Source organism: Salmo salar, chromosome ssa19 (assembly GCF_905237065.1).
Source record: "Salmo salar chromosome ssa19, Ssal_v3.1, whole genome shotgun sequence".
NCBI lineage: Eukaryota > Metazoa > Chordata > Actinopteri > Salmoniformes > Salmonidae > Salmo > Salmo salar.
The window spans coordinates 81,027,075-81,051,164 of NC_059460.1; the positions used below are offsets into that span (position 1 = coordinate 81,027,075).

General features: G+C 40.2%; 1 protein-coding gene across 4 annotated transcripts in view; it reads left to right on the forward strand.

The window, feature by feature from the left end:
- LOC106579709 (abl interactor 1) overlaps positions 1-24,090 on the forward strand; it is a 144,716-nt gene that overhangs the window by 38,281 nt on the left and 82,345 nt on the right. The gene's annotated exons all lie outside the window — the stretch shown is intronic.

The window sequence follows — 24,090 nt, forward strand, 5'->3', positions numbered from 1 at the left end:
CCTGACATATGACAAATTTACTGGACATTTGAGAAATTTACCTGACATATGACAAATTTACTGGACATTTGAGAAATTTACCTGACATATGACAAATTTACTGGACATTTGAGAAATTTACCGGACATATGAAAATGTACCTGAAATATGAGAGATTTAGTGGACATATGAGAAATTTACAGGACATATGAGAAATTTACAGGACCTCCAAATGCATTGGGTGCGTACCACATTAGGGAATCCACCCACGATGCTCAAAAATCACATTTAGATTATTGTAATTCATCTCATCAGAATAGAAATTAGCCTGTAAAGTTGTAATCAAATAAAGTAAACTAACATGACAGGTTTTATTGAAAAGCAAAACATTACCTGTTGCATCTTCATACCTGAACAGGTCAGGGTTCCATAGCCGCAGGCAGAACAGTTGAAACTGGAGCAGCAGCAAGGCCAGGTGGACTGGGGACAGCAAGGAGTCATCATACCAGGTAGTCCTGAGGCATGGTCCTAGGGCTCAGGTCCTCCGAGAGAAAGACAGAAAGAGAGAAAGAGAGAATTAGAGAGAGCATATTTAAATTCACACAGGACACCGGATAAGACAAGAGAAATACTCCAGATGTAACAGACTGACCCTAGCCCCCCGGCACATAAACTACTGCAGCATAAATACTGGAGGCTGAGACAGGAGGGATCAGAAGACACTGTGGCCCCATCCGATGATACCCCCGGACAGGGCCAAACAGGCAGGATATAACCCCACCCACTTTGCCAAAGCACAGCCCCCACACCACTAGAGGGATGTCTCCAACCACCAACTTACCGTCCTAAGACAAGGCCGAGTATAGCCCACAACGATCTCCGCCATGGCACAACCCAAAGGGGGGCGCCAACCCAGACAGGAAGACCACGTCAGTGACCACGTCAGTGACTCAACCCACTCAAGTGACTCACCCCTGAAGTCCTGAAGTCCTTAATGAGGAGCTCGTGTCTTCTGTGTGATTCAGAAACACATCTGTCAGTAATGTCCCAGCAGCTTGAGGTTGTCTCGTCCTATGAACGATATTTAGCCTTGGAAGTGTTTTTATTTATTTAACATTTATTTAACTAGGCAAGTCAGTTAAGAACAAATTCTTATTTTACAATGATGGCTTACACCGGCCAAACCCGGGGCGAAACTGGGACAATTGTGCGCCGCCCTATGGGGCTCCCAATCACGGCCGGATGTGATACAGCCTGGATTCGAACCAGTGACACCTCTTGAACTGAGATGCAGTGCCTTAGACTGCTACACCATTATTTTGCAAACTATTATTTTTTGTTATTCTCCCGGACAATTTGGCTATAAACGGTTATAAACAAAAACAACGTGACCCTGATAGATCAGCTCCTAGCCCACAGACCAGGCTCACACTGTTAGTCCAAACTGGGACTCCTAGCCCACAGACCAGGCTCACACTGTTAGTCCAAACTGGGACTCCTAGCCCACAGACCAGGCTCACACTGTTAGTCCAAACTGGGACTCCTAGCCCACAGACCAGGCTCACACTGTTAGTCCAAACTGGGACTCCTAGCCCACAGACCAGGCTCACACTGTTAGTCCAAACTGGGACTCCTAGCCCACAGACCAGGCTCACACTGTTAGTCCAAACTGGGACTCCTAGCCCACAGACCAGGCTCACACTGTTAGTCCAAACTGGGACTCCTAGCCCACAGACCAGGCTCACACTGTTAGTCCAAACTGGGACTCCTAGCCCACAGACCAGGCTCACACTGTTAGTCCAAACTGGGACTCCTAGCCCACAGACCAGGCTCACACTGTTAGTCCAAACTGGGACTCCTAGCCCACAGACCAGGCTCACACTGTTAGTCCAAACTGGGACTCCTAGCCCACAGACCAGGCTCACACTGTTAGTCCAAACTGGGACTCCTAGCCCACAGACCAGGCTCACACTGTTAGTCCAAACTGGGACTCCTAGCCCACAGACCAGGCTCACACTGTTAGTCCAAACTGGGACTCCTAGCCCACAGACCAGCCTCACACTGTTAGTCCAAACTGGGACTCCTAGCCCACAGACCAGCCTCACACTGTTAGTCCAAACTGGGTCTCCTAGCCCACTCCTAGACCAGGCCACAGACCAAGCCACAGACCAGGCCACAGACCAAGCCACAGACCAGGCCACAGACCAGGCCACAGACCAAGCCACAGACCAGGCCACAGACCAGGCCACAGACCAAGCCACAGACCAGGCCACAGACCAGGCCACAGACCAGGCCACAGACCAGGCCACAGACCAAGCCACAGACCAAGCCACAGACCAGGCCACAGACCAGGCCACAGACCAAGCCACAGACCATGCCACAGACCAGGCCACAGACCAGGCCACAGACCAAGCCACAGACCAAGCCACAGACCAGGCCACAGACCAGGCCACAGACCAGGCCACAGACCAGGCCACAGACCAGGCCACAGACCAGGCCACAGACCAAGCCACAGACCAGGCCACAGACCAAGCCACAGACCAGGCCACAGACCAGGCCACAGACCAGGCCACAGACCAGGCCACAGACCAAGCCACAGACCAGGCCACAGACCAGGCCACAGTCATTTTGAGCAGGAAAATCCACCAGCTCATCCAATGAAGTCATTAAGGACTTGGAACAAAGGGACTAAGACATGTGGCAGCTCACCATGGACTACAACTGGGAAATGTTGACCAATGTCCCAATCCCCACATCATAATGTAGTCTGGAAATGGTTGACAGTTGTTAATGGAAAGTGGAACAGAGAAGACCCTCCACTGTTTCTATGTTTTCTCTAATGGATCGAGGCAAAGAATGTCCCAATGATATGAGAGAGAGAGAGAAGAGAGAGAGAAGAGAGAAGAGAGAGAAGAGAGAGAAGAGAGAGAGAGAGAGAAGAGAGAAGAGAGAGAAGAGAGAGGAGAGAAAAGAGAGAGAGAAGAGAGAGAGAGAGAGAAGAGGAGAGAAGATATGGACCATATCAGGTTGTGTCAACACACCTAGGTCCAAAACGCCACTTTATTCCTGTCTCCATGACAACGATCCTTGCCATCCCTGACAATCACGAACCTGCAAAGAGAGAGAAATTGGTTGAACATGTTCACCAGAGAGAACCTACTCACTCACTGCAGTTGCTGAGCACAGTTTACCATCTGTTTCACTGTATTGACAAATACAGGGTTTTTTCGTCTTTGGTTGCCATAGCCTTTCTGTTTGTATTCATGGAAATATCTGTGTAGTTAGATGAGGGCATTCAGGGTCATGATGGTTCTAGTGTTAATAAAGGGTTTAGTAAACAACCACATTCCTCTGTTAACTCCTACTATTAGTAAACAACCACATTCCTCTGTCAACTCCTACTATTAGTAAACAACCACATTCCTCTGTTAACTCCTACTATTAGTAAACAACCACATTCCTTGGTTAACTCCTACTATTAGTAAACAACCACATTCCTCTGTCAACTCCTACTATTAGTAAACAACCACATTCCTCTGTTAACTCCTACTATTAGTAAACAACCACATTCCTCTGTTAACTCCTACTATTAGTAAACAACCACATTCCTCTGTTAACTCCTACTATTAGTAAACAACCACATTCCCCTGTTAACTCCTACTATTAGTAAACAACCACATTCCTCTGTTAACTCCTACTATTAGTAAACAACCACATTCCTCTGTCAACTCCTACTATTAGTAAACAACCACATTCCTCTGTCAACTCCTACTATTAGTAAACAACCACATTCCTCTGTCAACTCCTACTATTAGTAAACAACCAATCCTCTGTTAACTCCTACTATTAGTAAACAACCACATTCCTCTGTTAACTCCTACTATTAGTAAACAACCACATTCCTCTGTCAACTCCTACTATTAGTAAACAACCATCTCTCAACTCCTACTATTAGTAAACAACCACATTCCCCTGTTAACTCCTACTATTAGTAAACAACTACATTCCTCTGTTAACTCCTACTATTAGTAAACAACCACATTCCTCTGTTAACTCCTACTATTAGTAAACAACCACATTCCTCTGTTAACTCCTACTATTAGTAAACAACTACATTCCCCTGTTAACTCCTACTATTAGTAAACAACCACATTCCTCTGTTAACTCCTACTATTAGTAAACAACCACATTCCTTGGTCAACTCCTACTATTAGTAAACAACCACATTCCTCTGTTAACTCCTACTATTAGTAAACAACCACATTCCTCTGTCAACTCCTACTATTAGTAAACAACCACATTCCTCTGTTAACTCCTACTATTAGTAAACAACCACATTCCTCTGTTAACTCCTACTATTAGTAAACAACCACATTCCCCTGTTAACTCCTACTATTAGTAAACAACCACATTCCTCTGTCAACTCCTACTATTAGTAAACAACCACATTCCTCTGTCAACTCCTACTATTAGTAAACAACCACATTCCTCTGTCAACTCCTACTATTAGTAAACAACCACATTCCCCTGTCAACTCCTACTATTAGTAAACAACCACATTCCTCTGTTAACTCCTACTATTAGTAAACAACCACATTCCTCTGTTAACTCCTACTATTAGTAAACAACCACATTCCTCTGTTAACTCCTACTATTAGTAAACAACCACATTCCTCTGTTAACTCCTACTATTAGTAAACAACCATCTCTCAACTCCTACTATTAGTAAACAACCACATTCCTCTGTTAACTCCTACTATTAGTAAACAACCACATTCCCCTGTTAACTCCTACTATTAGTAAACAACCATCTCTCAACTCCTACTATTAGTAAACAACCACATTCCTCTGTTAACTCCTACTATTAGTAAACAACCACATTCCCCTGTTAACTCCTACTATTAGTAAACAACCACATTCCCCTGTCAACTCCTACTATTAGTAAACAACCACATTCCCCTGTTAACTCCTACTATTAGTAAACAACCACATTCCCCTGTCAACTCCTACTATTAGTAAACAACCACATTCCCCTGTTAACTCCTACTATTAGTAAACAACCACATTCCTCTGTCAACTCCTACTATTAGTAAACAACCACATTCCTCTGTCAACTCCTACTATTAGTAAACAACCACATTCCCCTGTCAACTCCTACTATTAGTAAACAACCACATTCCCCTGTCAACTCCTACTATTAGTAAACAACCACATTCCTCTGTTAACTCCTACTATTAGTAAACAACCACATTCCTCTGTTAACTCCTACTATTAGTAAACAACCACATTCCTCTGTTAACTCCTACTATTAGTAAACAACCACATTCCTCTGTTAACTCCTACTATTAGTAAACAACCATCTCTCAACTCCTACTATTAGTAAACAACCACATTCCTCTGTTAACTCCTACTATTAGTAAACAACCACATTCCTCTGTCAACTCCTACTATTAGTAAACAACCACATTCCCCTGTCAACTCCTACTATTAGTAAACAACCACATTCCTCTGTCAACTCCTACTATTAGTAAACAACCACATTCCTCTGTTAACTCCTACTATTAGTAAACAACCACATTCCCCTGTCAACTCCTACTATTAGTAAACAACCATCTCTCAACTCCTACTATTAGTAAACAACCACATTCCCCTGTTAACTCCTACTATTAGTAAACAACCACATTCCTCTGTCAACTCCTACTATTAGTAAACAACCACATTCCTCTGTCAACTCCTACTATTAGTAAACAACCACATTCCTCTGTTAACTCCTACTATTAGTAAACAACCACATTCCCCTGTTAACTCCTACTATTAGTAAACAACCACATTCCTCTGTTAACTCCTACTATTAGTAAACAACCACATTCCTCTGTTAACTCCTACTATTAGTAAACAACCACATTCCTCTGTCAACTCCTACTATTAGTAAACAACCACATTCCTCTGTCAACTCCTACTATTAGTAAACAACCACATTCCTCTGTTAACTCCTACTATTAGTAAACAACCACATTCCCCTGTTAACTCCTACTATTAGTAAACAACCACATTCCTCTGTTAACTCCTACTATTAGTAAACAACCACATTCCTCTGTCAACTCCTACTATTAGTAAACAACCACATTCCCCTGTTAACTCCTACTATTAGTAAACAACCACATTCCTCTGTTAACTCCTACTATTAGTAAACAACCACATTCCTCTGTTAACTCCTACTATTAGTAAACAACCACATTCCCCTGTTAACTCCTACTATTAGTAAACAACCACATTCCCCTGTTAACTCCTACTATTAGTAAACAACCACATTCCCCTGTTAACTCCTACTATTAGTAAACAACCACATTCCCCTGTCAACTCCTACTATTAGTAAACAACCACATTCCCCTGTCAACTCCTACTATTAGTAAACAACCACATTCCCCTGTTAACTCCTACTATTAGTAAACAACCACATTCCTCTGTTAACTCCTACTATTAGTAAACAACCACATTCCCCTGTTAACTCCTACTATTAGTAAACAACCACATTCCTCTGTTAACTCCTACTATTAGTAAACAACCACATTCCTCTGTCAACTCCTACTATTAGTAAACAACCACATTCCTCTGTCAACTCCTACTATTAGTAAACAACCACATTCCTCTGTTAACTCCTACTATTAGTAAACAACCACATTCCTCTGTTAACTCCTACTATTAGTAAACAACCACATTCCTCTGTTAACTCCTACTATTAGTAAACAACCACATTCCTCTGTCAACTCCTACTATTAGTAAACAACCACATTCCCCTGTTAACTCCTACTATTAGTAAACAACCACATTCCTCTGTCAACTCCTACTATTAGTAAACAACCACATTCCCCGTCAACTCCTACTATTAGTAAACAACTACATTCCTCTGTCAACTCCTACTATTAGTAAACAACCACATTCCTCTGTTAACTCCTACTATTAGTAAACAACCACATTCCTCTGTTAACTCCTACTATTAGTAAACAACCACATTCCTCTGTCAACTCCTACTATTAGTAAACAACCACATTCCTCTGTTAACTCCTACTATTAGTAAACAACCACATTCCTCTGTCAACTCCTACTATTAGTAAACAACCACATTCCTCTGTCAACTCCTACTATTAGTAAACAACCACATTCCTCTGTCAACTCCTACTATTAGTAAACAACCACATTCCTCTGTTAACTCCTACTATTAGTAAACAACCACATTCCTCTGTCAACTCCTACTATTAGTAAACAACCACATTCCTCTGTCAACTCCTACTATTAGTAAACAACCACATTCCTCTGTCAACTCCTACTATTAGTAAACAACCACATTCCTCTGTTAACTCCTACTATTAGTAAACAACCACATTCCCCTGTTAACTCCTACTATTAGTAAACAACCACATTCCTCTGTTAACTCCTACTATTAGTAAACAACCACATTCCCCTGTTAACTCCTACTATTAGTAAACAACCACATTCCTCTGTTAACTCCTACTATTAGTAAACAACCACATTCCTCTGTTAACTCCTACTATTAGTAAACAACCACATTCCTCTGTTAACTCCTACTATTAGTAAACAACCACATTCCCCTGTCAACTCCTACTATTAGTAAACAACCACATTCCCCTGTTAACTCCTACTATTAGTAAACAACCACATTCCCCTGTTAACTCCTACTATTAGTAAACAACCACATTCCTCTGTCAACTCCTACTATTAGTAAACAACCACATTCCTCTGTCAACTCCTACTATTAGTAAACAACCACATTCCTCTGTCAACTCCTACTATTAGTAAACAACCACATTCCTCTGTCAACTCCTACTATTAGTAAACAACCACATTCCCCTGTTAACTCCTACTATTAGTAAACAACCACATTCCCCTGTCAACTCCTACTATTAGTAAACAACCACATTCCCCTGTTAACTCCTACTATTAGTAAACAACCACATTCCTCTGTCAACTCCTACTATTAGTAAACAACCACATTCCTCTGTTAACTCCTACTATTAGTAAACAACCACATTCCTCTGTTAACTCCTACTATTAGTAAACAACCACATTCCTCTGTTAACTCCTACTATTAGTAAACAACCACATTCCCCTGTCAACTCCTACTATTAGTAAACAACCACATTCCCCTGTTAACTCCTACTATTAGTAAACAACCACATTCCTCTGTCAACTCCTACTATTAGTAAACAACCACATTCCTCTGTTAACTCCTACTATTAGTAAACAACCACATTCCTCTGTCAACTCCTACTATTAGTAAACAACCACATTCCCCTGTTAACTCCTACTATTAGTAAACAACCACATTCCCCTGTTAACTCCTACTATTAGTAAACAACCACATTCCTCTGTCAACTCCTACTATTAGTAAACAACCACATTCCTCTGTTAACTCCTACTATTAGTAAACAACCACATTCCTCTGTTAACTCCTACTATTAGTAAACAACCACATTCCTCTGTTAACTCCTACTATTAGTAAACAACCACATTCCTCTGTCAACTCCTACTATTAGTAAACAACCACATTCCCCTGTCAACTCCTACTATTAGTAAACAACCACATTCCTCTGTTAACTCCTACTATTAGTAAACAACCACATTCCCTCTGTTAACTCCTACTATTAGTAAACAACCACATTCCCCTGTTAACTCCTACTATTAGTAAACAACCACATTCCTCTGTTAACTCCTACTATTAGTAAACAACCACATTCCTCTGTTAACTCCTACTATTAGTAAACAACCACATTCCTCTGTTAACTCCTACTATTAGTAAACAACCACATTCCCCTGTCAACTCCTACTATTAGTAAACAACCACATTCCTCTGTTAACTCCTACTATTAGTAAACAACCACATTCCTCTGTTAACTCCTACTATTAGTAAACAACCACATTCCTCTGTTAACTCCTACTATTAGTAAACAACCACATTCCTCTGTTAACTCCTACTATTAGTAAACAACCACATTCCTCTGTCAACTCCTACTATTAGTAAACAACCACATTCCTCTGTTAACTCCTACTATTAGTAAACAACCACATTCCTCTGTTAACTCCTACTATTAGTAAACAACCACATTCCTCTGTCAACTCCTACTATTAGTAAACAACCACATTCCTCTGTCAACTCCTACTATTAGTAAACAACCACATTCCCCTGTTAACTCCTACTATTAGTAAACAACCACATTCCTCTGTCAACTCCTACTATTAGTAAACAACCACATTCCTCTGTCAACTCCTACTATTAGTAAACAACCACATTCCTCTGTTAACTCCTACTATTAGTAAACAACCACATTCCTCTGTCAACTCCTACTATTAGTAAACAACCACATTCCTCTGTCAACTCCTACTATTAGTAAACAACCACATTCCTCTGTCAACTCCTACTATTAGTAAACAACCACATTCCTCTGTTAACTCCTACTATTAGTAAACAACCACATTCCTCTGTCAACTCCTACTATTAGTAAACAACCACATTCCTCTGTTAACTCCTACTATTAGTAAACAACCACATTCCTCTGTCAACTCCTACTATTAGTAAACAACCACATTCCTCTGTTAACTCCTACTATTAGTAAACAACCACATTCCTCTGTTAACTCCTACTATTAGTAAACAACCACATTCCTCTGTCAACTCCTACTATTAGTAAACAACCACATTCCTCTGTTAACTCCTACTATTAGTAAACAACCACATTCCCCTGTTAACTCCTACTATTAGTAAACAACCACATTCCTCTGTTAACTCCTACTATTAGTAAACAACCACATTCCTCTGTCAACTCCTACTATTAGTAAACAACCACATTCCTCTGTTAACTCCTACTATTAGTAAACAACCACATTCCTCTGTCAACTCCTACTATTAGTAAACAACCACATTCCCCTGTTAACTCCTACTATTAGTAAACAACCACATTCCTCTGTTAACTCCTACTATTAGTAAACAACCACATTCCTCTGTCAACTCCTACTATTAGTAAACAACCACATTCCTCTGTTAACTCCTACTATTAGTAAACAACCACATTCCTCTGTCAACTCCTACTATTAGTAAACAACCACATTCCTCTGTTAACTCCTACTATTAGTAAACAACCACATTCCTCTGTTAACTCCTACTATTAGTAAACAACCACATTCCTCTGTTAACTCCTACTATTAGTAAACAACCACATTCCTCTGTCAACTCCTACTATTAGTAAACAACCACATTCCCCTGTTAACTCCTACTATTAGTAAACAACCACATTCCTCTGTTAACTCCTACTATTAGTAAACAACCACATTCCTCTGTCAACTCCTACTATTAGTAAACAACCACATTCCTCTGTTAACTCCTACTATTAGTAAACAACCACATTCTCTGTCAACTCCTACTATTAGTAAACAACCACATTCCTCTGTCAACTCCTACTATTAGTAAACAACCACATTCCCCTGTTAACTCCTACTATTAGTAAACAACCACATTCCTCTGTCAACTCCTACTATTAGTAAACAACCACATTCCTCTGTCAACTCCTACTATTAGTAAACAACCACATTCCTCTGTCAACTCCTACTATTAGTAAACAACCACATTCCTCTGTCAACTCCTACTATTAGTAAACAACCACATTCCTCTGTTAACTCCTACTATTAGTAAACAACCACATTCCTCTGTCAACTCCTACTATTAGTAAACAACCACATTCCTCTGTCAACTCCTACTATTAGTAAACAACCACATTCCTCTGTCAACTCCTACTATTAGTAAACAACCACATTCCTCTGTTAACTCCTACTATTAGTAAACAACCACATTCCTCTGTTAACTCCTACTATTAGTAAACAACCACATTCCTCTGTCAACTCCTACTATTAGTAAACAACCACATTCCTCTGTTAACTCCTACTATTAGTAAACAACCACATTCCTCTGTCAACTCCTACTATTAGTAAACAACCACATTCCCCTGTTAACTCCTACTATTAGTAAACAACCACATTCCTCTGTCAACTCCTACTATTAGTAAACAACCACATTCCTCTGTCAACTCCTACTATTAGTAAACAACCACATTCCTCTGTCAACTCCTACTATTAGTAAACAACCACATTCCTCTGTCAACTCCTACTATTAGTAAACAACCACATTCCCCTGTCAACTCCTACTATTAGTAAACAACCACATTCCTCTGTTAACTCCTACTATTAGTAAACAACCACATTCCTCTGTCAACTCCTACTATTAGTAAACAACCACATTCCTCTGTCAACTCCTACTATTAGTAAACAACCACATTCCTCTGTCAACTCCTACTATTAGTAAACAACCACATTCCTCTGTCAACTCCTACTATTAGTAAACAACCACATTCCTCTGTCAACTCCTACTATTAGTAAACAACCACATTCCTCTGTTAACTCCTACTATTAGTAAACAACCACATTCCTCTGTTAACTCCTACTATTAGTAAACAACCACATTCCTCTGTCAACTCCTACTATTAGTAAACAACCACATTCCTCTGTCAACTCCTACTATTAGTAAACAACCACATTCCTCTGTTAACTCCTACTATTAGTAAACAACCACATTCCTCTGTCAACTCCTACTATTAGTAAACAACCACATTCCTCTGTCAACTCCTACTATTAGTAAACAACCACATTCCCCTGTCAACTCCTACTATTAGTAAACAACCACATTCCTCTGTTAACTCCTACTATTAGTAAACAACCACATTCCTCTGTTAACTCCTACTATTAGTAAACAACCACATTCCTCTGTCAACTCCTACTATTAGTAAACAACCACATTCCTCTGTTAACTCCTACTATTAGTAAACAACCACATTCCTCTGTCAACTCCTACTATTAGTAAACAACCACATTCCCCTGTCAACTCCTACTATTAGTAAACAACCACATTCCTCTGTTAACTCCTACTATTAGTAAACAACCACATTCCTCTGTCAACTCCTACTATTAGTAAACAACCACATTCCTCTGTTAACTCCTACTATTAGTAAACAACCACATTCCTCTGTCAACTCCTACTATTAGTAAACAACCACATTCCTCTGTCAACTCCTACTATTAGTAAACAACCACATTCCTCTGTTAACTCCTACTATTAGTAAACAACCACATTCCTCTGTTAACTCCTACTATTAGTAAACAACCACATTCCTCTGTTAACTCCTACTATTAGTAAACAACCACATTCCTCTGTCAACTCCTACTATTAGTAAACAACCACATTCCTCTGTTAACTCCTACTATTAGTAAACAACCACATTCCTCTGTCAACTCCTACTATTAGTAAACAACCACATTCCTCTGTTAACTCCTACTATTAGTAAACAACCACATTCCTCTGTCAACTCCTACTATTAGTAAACAACCACATTCCCCTGTTAACTCCTACTATTAGTAAACAACCACATTCCTCTGTCAACTCCTACTATTAGTAAACAACCACATTCCCCTGTTAACTCCTACTATTAGTAAACAACCACATTCCTCTGTTAACTCCTACTATTAGTAAACAACCACATTCCTCTGTTAACTCCTACTATTAGTAAACAACCACATTCCTCTGTTAACTCCTACTATTAGTAAACAACCACATTCCTCTGTTAACTCCTACTATTAGTAAACAACCACATTCCTCTGTTAACTCCTACTATTAGTAAACAACCACATTCCTCTGTTAACTCCTACTATTAGTAAACAACCACATTCCTCTGTTAACTCCTACTATTAGTAAACAACCACATTCCTCTGTCAACTCCTACTATTAGTAAACAACCACATTCCTCTGTTAACTCCTACTATTAGTAAACAACCACATTCCTCTGTTAACTCCTACTATTAGTAAACAACCACATTCCTCTGTTAACTCCTACTATTAGTAAACAACCACATTCCTCTGTCAACTCCTACTATTAGTAAACAACCACATTCCCCTGTTAACTCCTACTATTAGTAAACAACCACATTCCTCTGTCAACTCCTACTATTAGTAAACAACCACATTCCCCTGTCAACTCCTACTATTAGTAAACAACCACATTCCTCTGTTAACTCCTACTATTAGTAAACAACCACATTCCTCTGTTAACTCCTACTATTAGTAAACAACCACATTCCTCTGTCAACTCCTACTATTAGTAAACAACCACATTCCTCTGTCAACTCCTACTATTAGTAAACAACCACATTCCCCTGTCAACTCCTACTATTAGTAAACAACCACATTCCTCTGTCAACTCCTACTATTAGTAAACAACCACATTCCTCTGTTAACTCCTACTATTAGTAAACAACCACATTCCTCTGTCAACTCCTACTATTAGTAAACAACCACATTCCTCTGTTAACTCCTACTATTAGTAAACAACCACATTCCTCTGTTAACTCCTACTATTAGTAAACAACCACATTCCTCTGTTAACTCCTACTATTAGTAAACAACCACATTCCTCTGTCAACTCCTACTATTAGTAAACAACCACATTCCCCTGTCAACTCCTACTATTAGTAAACAACCACATTCCCCTGTTAACTCCTACTATTAGTAAACAACCACATTCCTCTGTTAACTCCTACTATTAGTAAACAACCACATTCCTCTGTCAACTCCTACTATTAGTAAACAACCACATTCCTCTGTCAACTCCTACTATTAGTAAACAACCACATTCCTCTGTTAACTCCTACTATTAGTAAACAACCACATTCCTCTGTTAACTCCTACTATTAGTAAACAACCACATTCCTCTGTCAACTCCTACTATTAGTAAACAACCACATTCCTCTGTTAACTCCTACTATTAGTAAACAACCACATTCCTCTGTCAACTCCTACTATTAGTAAACAACCACATTCCTCTGTTAACTCCTACTATTAGTAAACAACCACATTCCTCTGTCAACTCCTACTATTAGTAAACAACCACATTCCTCTGTTAACTCCTACTATTAGTAAACAACCACATTCCTCTGTTAACTCCTACTATTAGTAAACAACCACATTCCTCTGTTAACTCCTACTATTAGTAAACAACCACATTCCTCTGTTAACTCCTACTATTAGTAAACAACCACATTCCTCTGTTAACTCCTACTATTAGTAAACAACCACATTCCTCTGTCAACTCCTACTATTAGTAAACAACCACATTCCCCTGTTAACTCCTACTATTAGTAAACAACCACATTCCTCTGTCAACTCCTACTATTAGTAAACAACCACATTCCTCTGTTAACTCCTACTATTAGTAAACAACCACATTCCTCTGTTAACTCCTACTATTAGTAAACAACCACATTCCTCTGTTAACTCCTACTATTAGTAAACAACCACATTCCTCTGTTAACTCCTACTATTAGTAAACAACCACATTCCTCTGTCAACTCCTACTATTAGTAAACAACCACATTCCTCTGTCAACTCCTACTATTAGTAAACAACCACATTCCCCTGTCAACTCCTACTATTAGTAAACAACCACATTCCCCTGTTAACTCCTACTATTAGTAAACAACCACATTCCTCTGTTAACTCCTACTATTAGTAAACAACCACATTCCTCTGTTAACTCCTACTATTAGTAAACAACCACATTCCTCTGTTAACTCCTACTATTAGTAAACAACCACATTCCTCTGTTAACTCCTACTATTAGTAAACAACCACATTCCCCTGTTAACTCCTACTATTAGTAAACAACCACATTCCTCTGTTAACTCCTACTATTAGTAAACAACCATCTCTCAACTCCTACTATTAGTAAACAACCACATTCCTCTGTTAACTCCTACTATTAGTAAACAACCACATTCCTCTGTCAACTCCTACTATTAGTAAACAACCACATTCCCCTGTTAACTCCTACTATTAGTAAACAACCACATTCCTCTGTTAACTCCTACTATTAGTAAACAACCACATTCCTCTGTCAACTCCTACTATTAGTAAACAACCACATTCCTCTGTCAACTCCTACTATTAGTAAACAACCACATTCCTCTGTTAACTCCTACTATTAGTAAACAACCACATTCCTCTGTCAACTCCTACTATTAGTAAACAACCACATTCCTCTGTTAACTCCTACTATTAGTAAACAACCACATTCCTCTGTCAACTCCTACTATTAGTAAACAACCACATTCCTCTGTTAACTCCTACTATTAGTAAACAACCACATTCCTCTGTTAACTCCTACTATTAGTAAACAACCACATTCCCCTGTTAACTCCTACTATTAGTAAACAACCACATTCCTCTGTTAACTCCTACTATTAGTAAACAACCACATTCCTCTGTTAACTCCTACTATTAGTAAACAACCACATTCCCCTGTCAACTCCTACTATTAGTAAACAACCACATTCCTCTGTTAACTCCTACTATTAGTAAACAACCACATTCCCCTGTCAACTCCTACTATTAGTAAACAACCACATTCCTCTGTTAACTCCTACTATTAGTAAACAACCACATTCCCCTGTTAACTCCTACTATTAGTAAACAACCACATTCCTCTGTTAACTCCTACTATTAGTAAACAACCACATTCCTCTGTTAACTCCTACTATTAGTAAACAACCACATTCCTCTGTTAACTCCTACTATTAGTAAACAACCACATTCCTCTGTCAACTCCTACTATTAGTAAACAACCACATTCCTCTGTTAACTCCTACTATTAGTAAACAACCACATTCCTCTGTCAACTCCTACTATTAGTAAACAACCACATTCCTCTGTTAACTCCTACTATTAGTAAACAACCACATTCCTCTGTTAACTCCTACTATTAGTAAACAACCACATTCCTCTGTCAACTCCTACTATTAGTAAACAACCACATTCCTCTGTTAACTCCTACTATTAGTAAACAACCATCTGTCAACTCCTACTATTAGTAAACAACCATATTCCTCTGTTAACTCCTACTATTAGTAAACAACCATATTCCTCTGTTAACTCCTACTATTAGTAAACAACCACATTCCTCTGTCAACTCCTACTATTAGTAAACAACCACATTCCTCTGTCAACTCCTACTATTAGTAAACAACCACATTCCTCTGTCAACTCCTACTATTAGTAAACAACCACATTCCTCTGTTAACTCCTACTATTAGTAAACAACCACATTCCTCTGTCAACTCCTACTATTAGTAAACAACCACATTCCTCTGTCAACTCCTACTATTAGTAAACAACCACATTCCCCTGTTAACTCCTACTATTAGTAAACAACCACATTCCCCTGTTAACTCCTACTATTAGTAAACAACCATTTCTCTCTCAACTCCTACTATTAGTAAACAACCATATTCCTCTGTTAACTCCTACTATTAGTAAACAACCACATTCCTCTGTTAACTCCTACTATTAGTAAACAACCACATTCCTCTGTTAACTCCTACTATTAGTAAACAACCACATTCCTCTGTTAACTCCTACTATTAGTAAACAACCACATTCCTCTGTTAACTCCTACTATTAGTAAACAACCACATTCCTCTGTTAAATCCTACTATTAGTAAACAACCACATTCCTCTGTCAACTCCTACTATTAGTAAACAACCACATTCCTCTGTTAACTCCTACTATTAGTAAACAACCACATTCCTCTGTCAACTCCTACTATTAGTAAACAACCACATTCCCCTGTTAACTCCTACTATTAGTAAACAACCACATTCCTCTGTTAACTCCTACTATTAGTAAACAACCACATTCCCCTGTTAACTCCTACTATTAGTAAACAACCACATTCCTCTGTTAACTCCTACTATTAGTAAACAACCACATTCCTCTGTTAACTCCTACTATTAGTAAACAACCACATTCCCCTGTTAACTCCTACTATTAGTAAACAACCACATTCCCCTGTTAACTCCTACTATTAGTAAACAACCACATTCCTCTGTTAACTCCTACTATTAGTAAACAACCACATTCCCCTGTTAACTCCTACTATTAGTAAACAACCACATTCCCCTGTTAACTCCTACTATTAGTAAACAACCACATTCCTCTGTTAACTCCTACTATTAGTAAACAACCATCTCTCAACTCCTACTATTAGTAAACAACCACATTCCTCTGTTAACTCCTACTATTAGTAAACAACCACATTCCTCTGTTAACTCCTACTATTAGTAAACAACCACATTCCTCTGTTAACTCCTACTATTAGTAAACAACCACATTCCCCTGTTAACTCCTACTATTAGTAAACAACCACATTCCTCTGTTAACTCCTACTATTAGTAAACAACCACATTCCTCTGTTAACTCCTACTATTAGTAAACAACCACATTCCTCTGTTAACTCCTACTATTAGTAAACAACCACATTCCTCTGTCAACTCCTACTATTAGTAAACAACCACATTCCTCTGTTAACTCCTACTATTAGTAAACAACCACATTCCTCTGTTAACTCCTACTATTAGTAAACAACCACATTCCTCTGTCAACTCCTACTATTAGTAAACAACCACATTCCTCTGTTAACTCCTACTATTAGTAAACAACCACATTCCTCTGTTAACTCCTACTATTAGTAAACAACCACATTCCTCTGTCAACTCCTACTATTAGTAAACAACCACATTCCCCTGTTAACTCCTACTATTAGTAAACAACCACATTCCTCTGTTAACTCCTACTATTAGTAAACAACCACATTCCCCTGTTAACTCCTACTATTAGTAAACAACCACATTCCTCTGTTAACTCCTACTATTAGTAAACAACCACATTCCCCTGTTAACTCCTACTATTAGTAAACAACCACATTCCTCTGTTAACTCCTACTATTAGTAAACAACCACATTCCTCTGTCAACTCCTACTATTAGTAAACAACCACATTCCTCTGTTAACTCCTACTATTAGTAAACAACCACATTCCTCTGTCAACTCCTACTATTAGTAAACAACCACATTCCTCTGTTAACTCCTACTATTAGTAAACAACCACATTCCTCTGTCAACTCCTACTATTAGTAAACAACCACATTCCTCTGTTAACTCCTACTATTAGTAAACAACCACATTCCCCTGTTAACTCCTACTATTAGTAAACAACCACATTCCTCTGTTAACTCCTACTATTAGTAAACAACCACATTCCTCTGTCAACTCCTACTATTAGTAAACAACCACATTCCTCTGTTAACTCCTACTATTAGTAAACAACCACATTCCTCTGTCAACTCCTACTATTAGTAAACAACCACATTCCTCTGTCAACTCCTACTATTAGTAAACAACCACATTCCCCTGTTAACTCCTACTATTAGTAAACAACCACATTCCCCTGTTAACTCCTACTATTAGTAAACAACCACATTCCCCTGTTAACTCCTACTATTAGTAAACAACCACATTCCTCTGTTAACTCCTACTATTAGTAAACAACCATCTCTCAACTCCTACTATTAGTAAACAACCACATTCCTCTGTTAACTCCTACTATTAGTAAACAACCACATTCCCCTGTTAACTCCTACTATTAGTAAACAACCACATTCCTCTGTCAACTCCTACTATTAGTAAACAACCACATTCCTCTGTCAACTCCTACTATTAGTAAACAACCACATTCCCCTGTTAACTCCTACTATTAGTAAACAACCACATTCCTCTGTCAACTCCTACTATTAGTAAACAACCACATTCCTCTGTTAACTCCTACTATTAGTAAACAACCACATTCCTCTGTCAACTCCTACTATTAGTAAACAACCACATTCCCCTGTCAACTCCTACTATTAGTAAACAACCACATTCCCCTGTTAACTCCTACTATTAGTAAACAACCACATTCCTCTGTCAACTCCTACTATTAGTAAACAACCACATTCCTCTGTTAACTCCTACTATTAGTAAACAACCACATTCCTCTGTTAACTCCTACTATTAGTAAACAACCACATTCCTCTGTTAACTCCTACTATTAGTAAACAACCATCTCTCAACTCCTACTATTAGTAAACAACCACATTCCTCTGTTAACTCCTACTATTAGTAAACAACCACATTCCTCTGTTAACTCCTACTATTAGTAAACAACCACATTCCTCTGTTAACTCCTACTATTAGTAAACAACCACATTCCCCTGTTAACTCCTACTATTAGTAAACAACCACATTCCTCTGTCAACTCCTACTATTAGTAAACAACCACATTCCTCTGTCAACTCCTACTATTAGTAAACAACCACATTCCTCTGTTAACTCCTACTATTAGTAAACAACCACATTCCTCTGTTAACTCCTACTATTAGTAAACAACCACATTCCCCTGTTAACTCCTACTATTAGTAAACAACCACATTCCCCTGTTAACTCCTACTATTAGTAAACAACCACATTCCTCTGTTAAATCCTACTATTAGTAAACAACCACATTCCCCTGTTAACTCCTACTATTAGTAAACAACCACATTCCTCTGTTAACTCCTACTATTAGTAAACAACCACATTCCTCTGTTAACTCCTACTATTAGTAAACAACCACATTCCTCTGTTAACTCCTACTATTAGTAAACAACCACATTCCTCTGTCAACTCCTACTATTAGTAAACAACCACATTCCTCTGTCAACTCCTACTATTAGTAAACAACCACATTCCTCTGTCAACTCCTACTATTAGTAAACAACCACATTCCTCTGTCAACTCCTACTATTAGTAAACAACCACATTCCTCTGTTAACTCCTACTATTAGTAAACAACTACATTCCCCTGTTAACTCCTACTATTAGTAAACAACCACATTCCCCTGTTAACTCCTACTATTAGTAAACAACCACATTCCTCTGTTAACTCCTACTATTAGTAAACAACCACATTCCTCTGTCAACTCCTACTATTAGTAAACAACCACATTCCCCTGTCAACTCCTACTATTAGTAAACAACCACATTCCTCTGTCAACTCCTACTATTAGTAAACAACCACATTCCTCTGTCAACTCCTACTATTAGTAAACAACCACATTCCTCTGTCAACTCCTACTATTAGTAAACAACCACATTCCCCTGTTAACTCCTACTATTAGTAAACAACCACATTCCTCTGTCAACTCCTACTATTAGTAAACAACCACATTCCCCTGTTAACTCCTACTATTAGTAAACAACCACATTCCTCTGTTAACTCCTACTATTAGTAAACAACCACATTCCTCTGTTAACTCCTACTATTAGTAAACAACCACATTCCCCTGTTAACTCCTACTATTAGTAAACAACCACATTCCTCTGTTAACTCCTACTATTAGTAAACAACTACATTCCTCTGTCAACTCCTACTATTAGTAAACAACCACATTCCTCTGTTAACTCCTACTATTAGTAAACAACTACATTCCTCTGTCAACTCCTACTATTAGTAAACAACCACATTCCTCTGTCAACTCCTACTATTAGTAAACAACCACATTCCCCTGTTAACTCCTACTATTAGTAAACAACCACATTCCTCTGTTAACTCCTACTATTAGTAAACAACCACATTCCTCTGTTAACTCCTACTATTAGTAAACAACCACATTCCTCTGTCAACTCCTACTATTAGTAAACAACCACATTCCTCTGTCAACTCCTACTATTAGTAAACAACCATCTCTCAACTCCTACTATTAGTAAACAACCACATTCCCCTGTTAACTCCTACTATTAGTAAACAACTACATTCCTCTGTTAACTCCTACTATTAGTAGTGGCTATGAATGGTTAGTATAGCATGCCGTTCTCTGTAATGGTGGAGCGAACAATTCATTGGTCATTTGTTAATAGTAGCTGGATTGATGGCTATGAATGATTTGTAGACTCTAGTAGTATGATGTTCTCTCTGTCCCGACGATGTGGATTGATGTCCATGAACGGCGAATCATAATGAAGCGTATCGCTCTGTGTTAATAACTGAGAGTTAGGGCCTCAGTCTTTGTTAATAACAGAGTTAGGGCCTCAGTCTGTGTTAATAACAGAGTTAGGGCCTCAGTCTGTGTTAATAACAGAGTTAGGGCCTCAGTCTGTGTTAATAACAGAGAGTTAGGGCCTCAGTCTGTGTTAATAACTGAGAGTTAGGACCTCAGTCTGTGTTAATAACTGAGAGTTAGGACCTCAGTCTGTGTTAATAACTGAGAGTTAGGGCCTCAGTCTGTGTTAATAACTGAGAGTTAGGACCTCAGTCTGTGTTAATAACTGAGAGTTAGGGCCTCAGTCTGTGTTAATAACTGAGAGTTAGGACCTCAGTCTGTGTTAATAACAGAGAGTTAGGGCCTCAGTCTGTGTTAATAACAGAGTTAGGGCCTCAGTCTGTGTTAATAACAGAGTTAGGGCCTCAGTCTGTGTTAATAACAGAGTTAGGGCCTCAGTCTGTGTTAATAACTGAGAGTTAGGACCTCAGTCTGTGTTAATAACAGAGAGTTAGGGCCTCAGTCTGTGTTAATAACAGAGAGTTAGGGCCTCAGTCTGTGTTAATAACAGAGAGTTAGGGCCTCAGTCTGTGTTAATAACAGAGATTAGGGCCTCAGTCTGTGTTAATAACAGAGTTAGGGCCTCAGTCTGTGTTAATAACAGAGAGTTAGGGCCTCAGTCTGTGTTAATAACAGAGAGTTAGGGCCTCAGTCTGTGTTAGTAACTGAGAGTTAGGGCCTCAGTCTGTGTTAATAACAGAGAGTTAGGGCCTCAGTCTGTGTTAGTAACAGAGAGTTAGGGCCTCAGTCTGTGTTAGTAACTGAGAGTTAGGGCCTCAGTCTGTGTTAATAACAGAGAGTTAGGGCCTCAGTCTGTGTTAATAACAGAGAGTTAAGTCCTCGGTCTGTGTTAATAACAGAGTTAGGGCCTCAGTCTGTGTTAATAACAGAGAGTTAGGGCCTCAGTCTGTGTTAATAACTGAGAGTTAGGACCTCAGTCTGTGTTAATAACAGAGAGTTAGGGCCTCAGTCTGTGTTAATAACAGAGTTAGGGCCTCAGTCTGTGTTAATAACAGAGAGTTAGGGCCTCAGTCTGTTGCTGTTTTATCACTCTCTCTCTTGTCCAGGGGCAGCAGGTAGCCTAGTGGTTAAAGCGTTGGACTAGCAACTGAAATGTTGCAAGATCGAATCCCCGAGCTGACAAGGTAAAAATGTTGTTCTGCCCCTGAACAAGGCAGTTAACCCACTGTTCCTAGACCGTCATTGAAAATAAGAATTTGTTCTTAACTGACTTGCCCTAGTAAAAGGTAAAATAAAGAGATGGAGCATTCTAAAAAGGGCCCCCTCCCAGCACGTGGATGGACGGGAGATTAGCCCAGCTCACGTGCTGGTGGTGGATGGGAAATTAAGAGGACTGCAGCACATTACAATCTCTTTAAAAGCTGCTGTGTGTGTGTGTGTGTGTGTGTGTGTGTGTGTGTGTGTGTGTGTGTGTGTGTGTGTGTGTGTGTGCGCTCAGGGTTGGTTGTTCTCAAAACACTACAAGTCCCTTATTTCCCTGGAGATCTCCCCACAGAGGAAGTACTCTAATTCTTGCCATAATTCCCTCAGTCATTTCTGCCGATGCCAGTTTTCCCATGGGACTGTGGCGGTGGAGGGAGGGCTGATGACAGTGATCCTCCTGGGTGTTGTGTTGAGGCCAGGCCTGGCGTCTGGAAGGTTTGGGACGGTTGGCCCATGGTTAGGGAATAGGGAGTGTCCTCCTGGGTGTTGTGTTGAGGCCAGGCCTGGCGTCTGGAAGGTTTGGGACGGTTGGCCCATGGTTAGGGAATAGGGAGTGTCCTCCTGGGTGTTGTGTTGAGGCCAGGCCTGGCGTCTGGAAGGTTTGGGACGGTTGGCCCATGGTTAGGGAATAGGGAGTGTCCTCCTGGGTGTTGTGTTGAGGCCAGGCCTGGCGTCTGGAAGGTTTGGGACGGTTGGCCCATGGTTAGGGAATAGGGAGTGTCCTCCTGGGTGTTGTGTTGAGGCCAGGCCTGGCGTCTGGAAGGTTTGGGACGGTTGGCCCATGGTTAGGGAATAGGGAGTGTCCTCCTGGGTGTTGTGTTGAGGCCAGGCCTGGCGTCTGGAAGGTTTGGGACGGTTGGCCCATGGTTAGGGAATAGGGAGTGTCCTCCTGGGTGTTGTGTTGAGGCCAGGCCTGGCGTCTGGAAGGTTTGGGACGGTTGGCCCATGGTTAGGGAATAGGGAGTGTCCTCCTGGGTGTTGTGTTGAGGCCAGGCCTGGCGTCTGGAAGGTTTGGGACGGTTGGCCCATGGTTAGGGAATAGGGAGTGTCCTCCTGGGTGTTGTGTTGAGGCCAGGCCTGGCGTCTGGAAGGTTTGGGACGGTTGGCCCATGGTTAGGGAATAGGGAGTGTCCTCCTGGGTGTTGTGTTGAGGCCAGGCCTGGCGTCTGGAAGGTTTGAGACGGTTGGCCCATGGTTAGGGAATAGGGAGTGTCCTCCTGGGTGTTGTGTTGAGGCCAGGCCTGGCGTCTGGAAGGTTTGGGACGGTTGGCCCATGGTTAGGGAATAGGGAGTGTCCTCCTGGGTGTTGTGTTGAGGCCAGGCCTGGCGTCTGGAAGGTTTGGGACGGTTGGCCCATGGTTAGGGAATAGGGAGTGTCCTCCTGGGTGTTGTGTTGAGGCCAGGCCTGGCGTCTGGAAGGTTTGGGACGGTTGGCCCATGGTTAGGGAATAGGGAGTGTCCTCCTGGGTGTTGTGTTGAGGCCAGGCCTGGCGTCTGGAAGGTTTGGGACGGTTGGCCCATGGTTAGGGAATAGGGAGTGTCCTCCTGGGTGTTGTGTTGAGGCCAGGCCTGGCGTCTGGAAGGTTTGGGACGGTTGGCCCATGGTTAGGGAGTGTCTGGTGTCTGTGTGGCCCTTCCGTGGTGGCTCTCTACTTTCCTACAATCAGTAGGCCTAATGCAGCACATTAGGTTAAAGGTGCCATTTGTATGATCGCATAGCCTTTAATGAAGCATTAAAATAATATTCTTTTGTGGGAGAACAATTAGATGTTTAAAACATTATCTGAGGTTATACATGTGTGTGTACTGCACTGTGCTCTATATA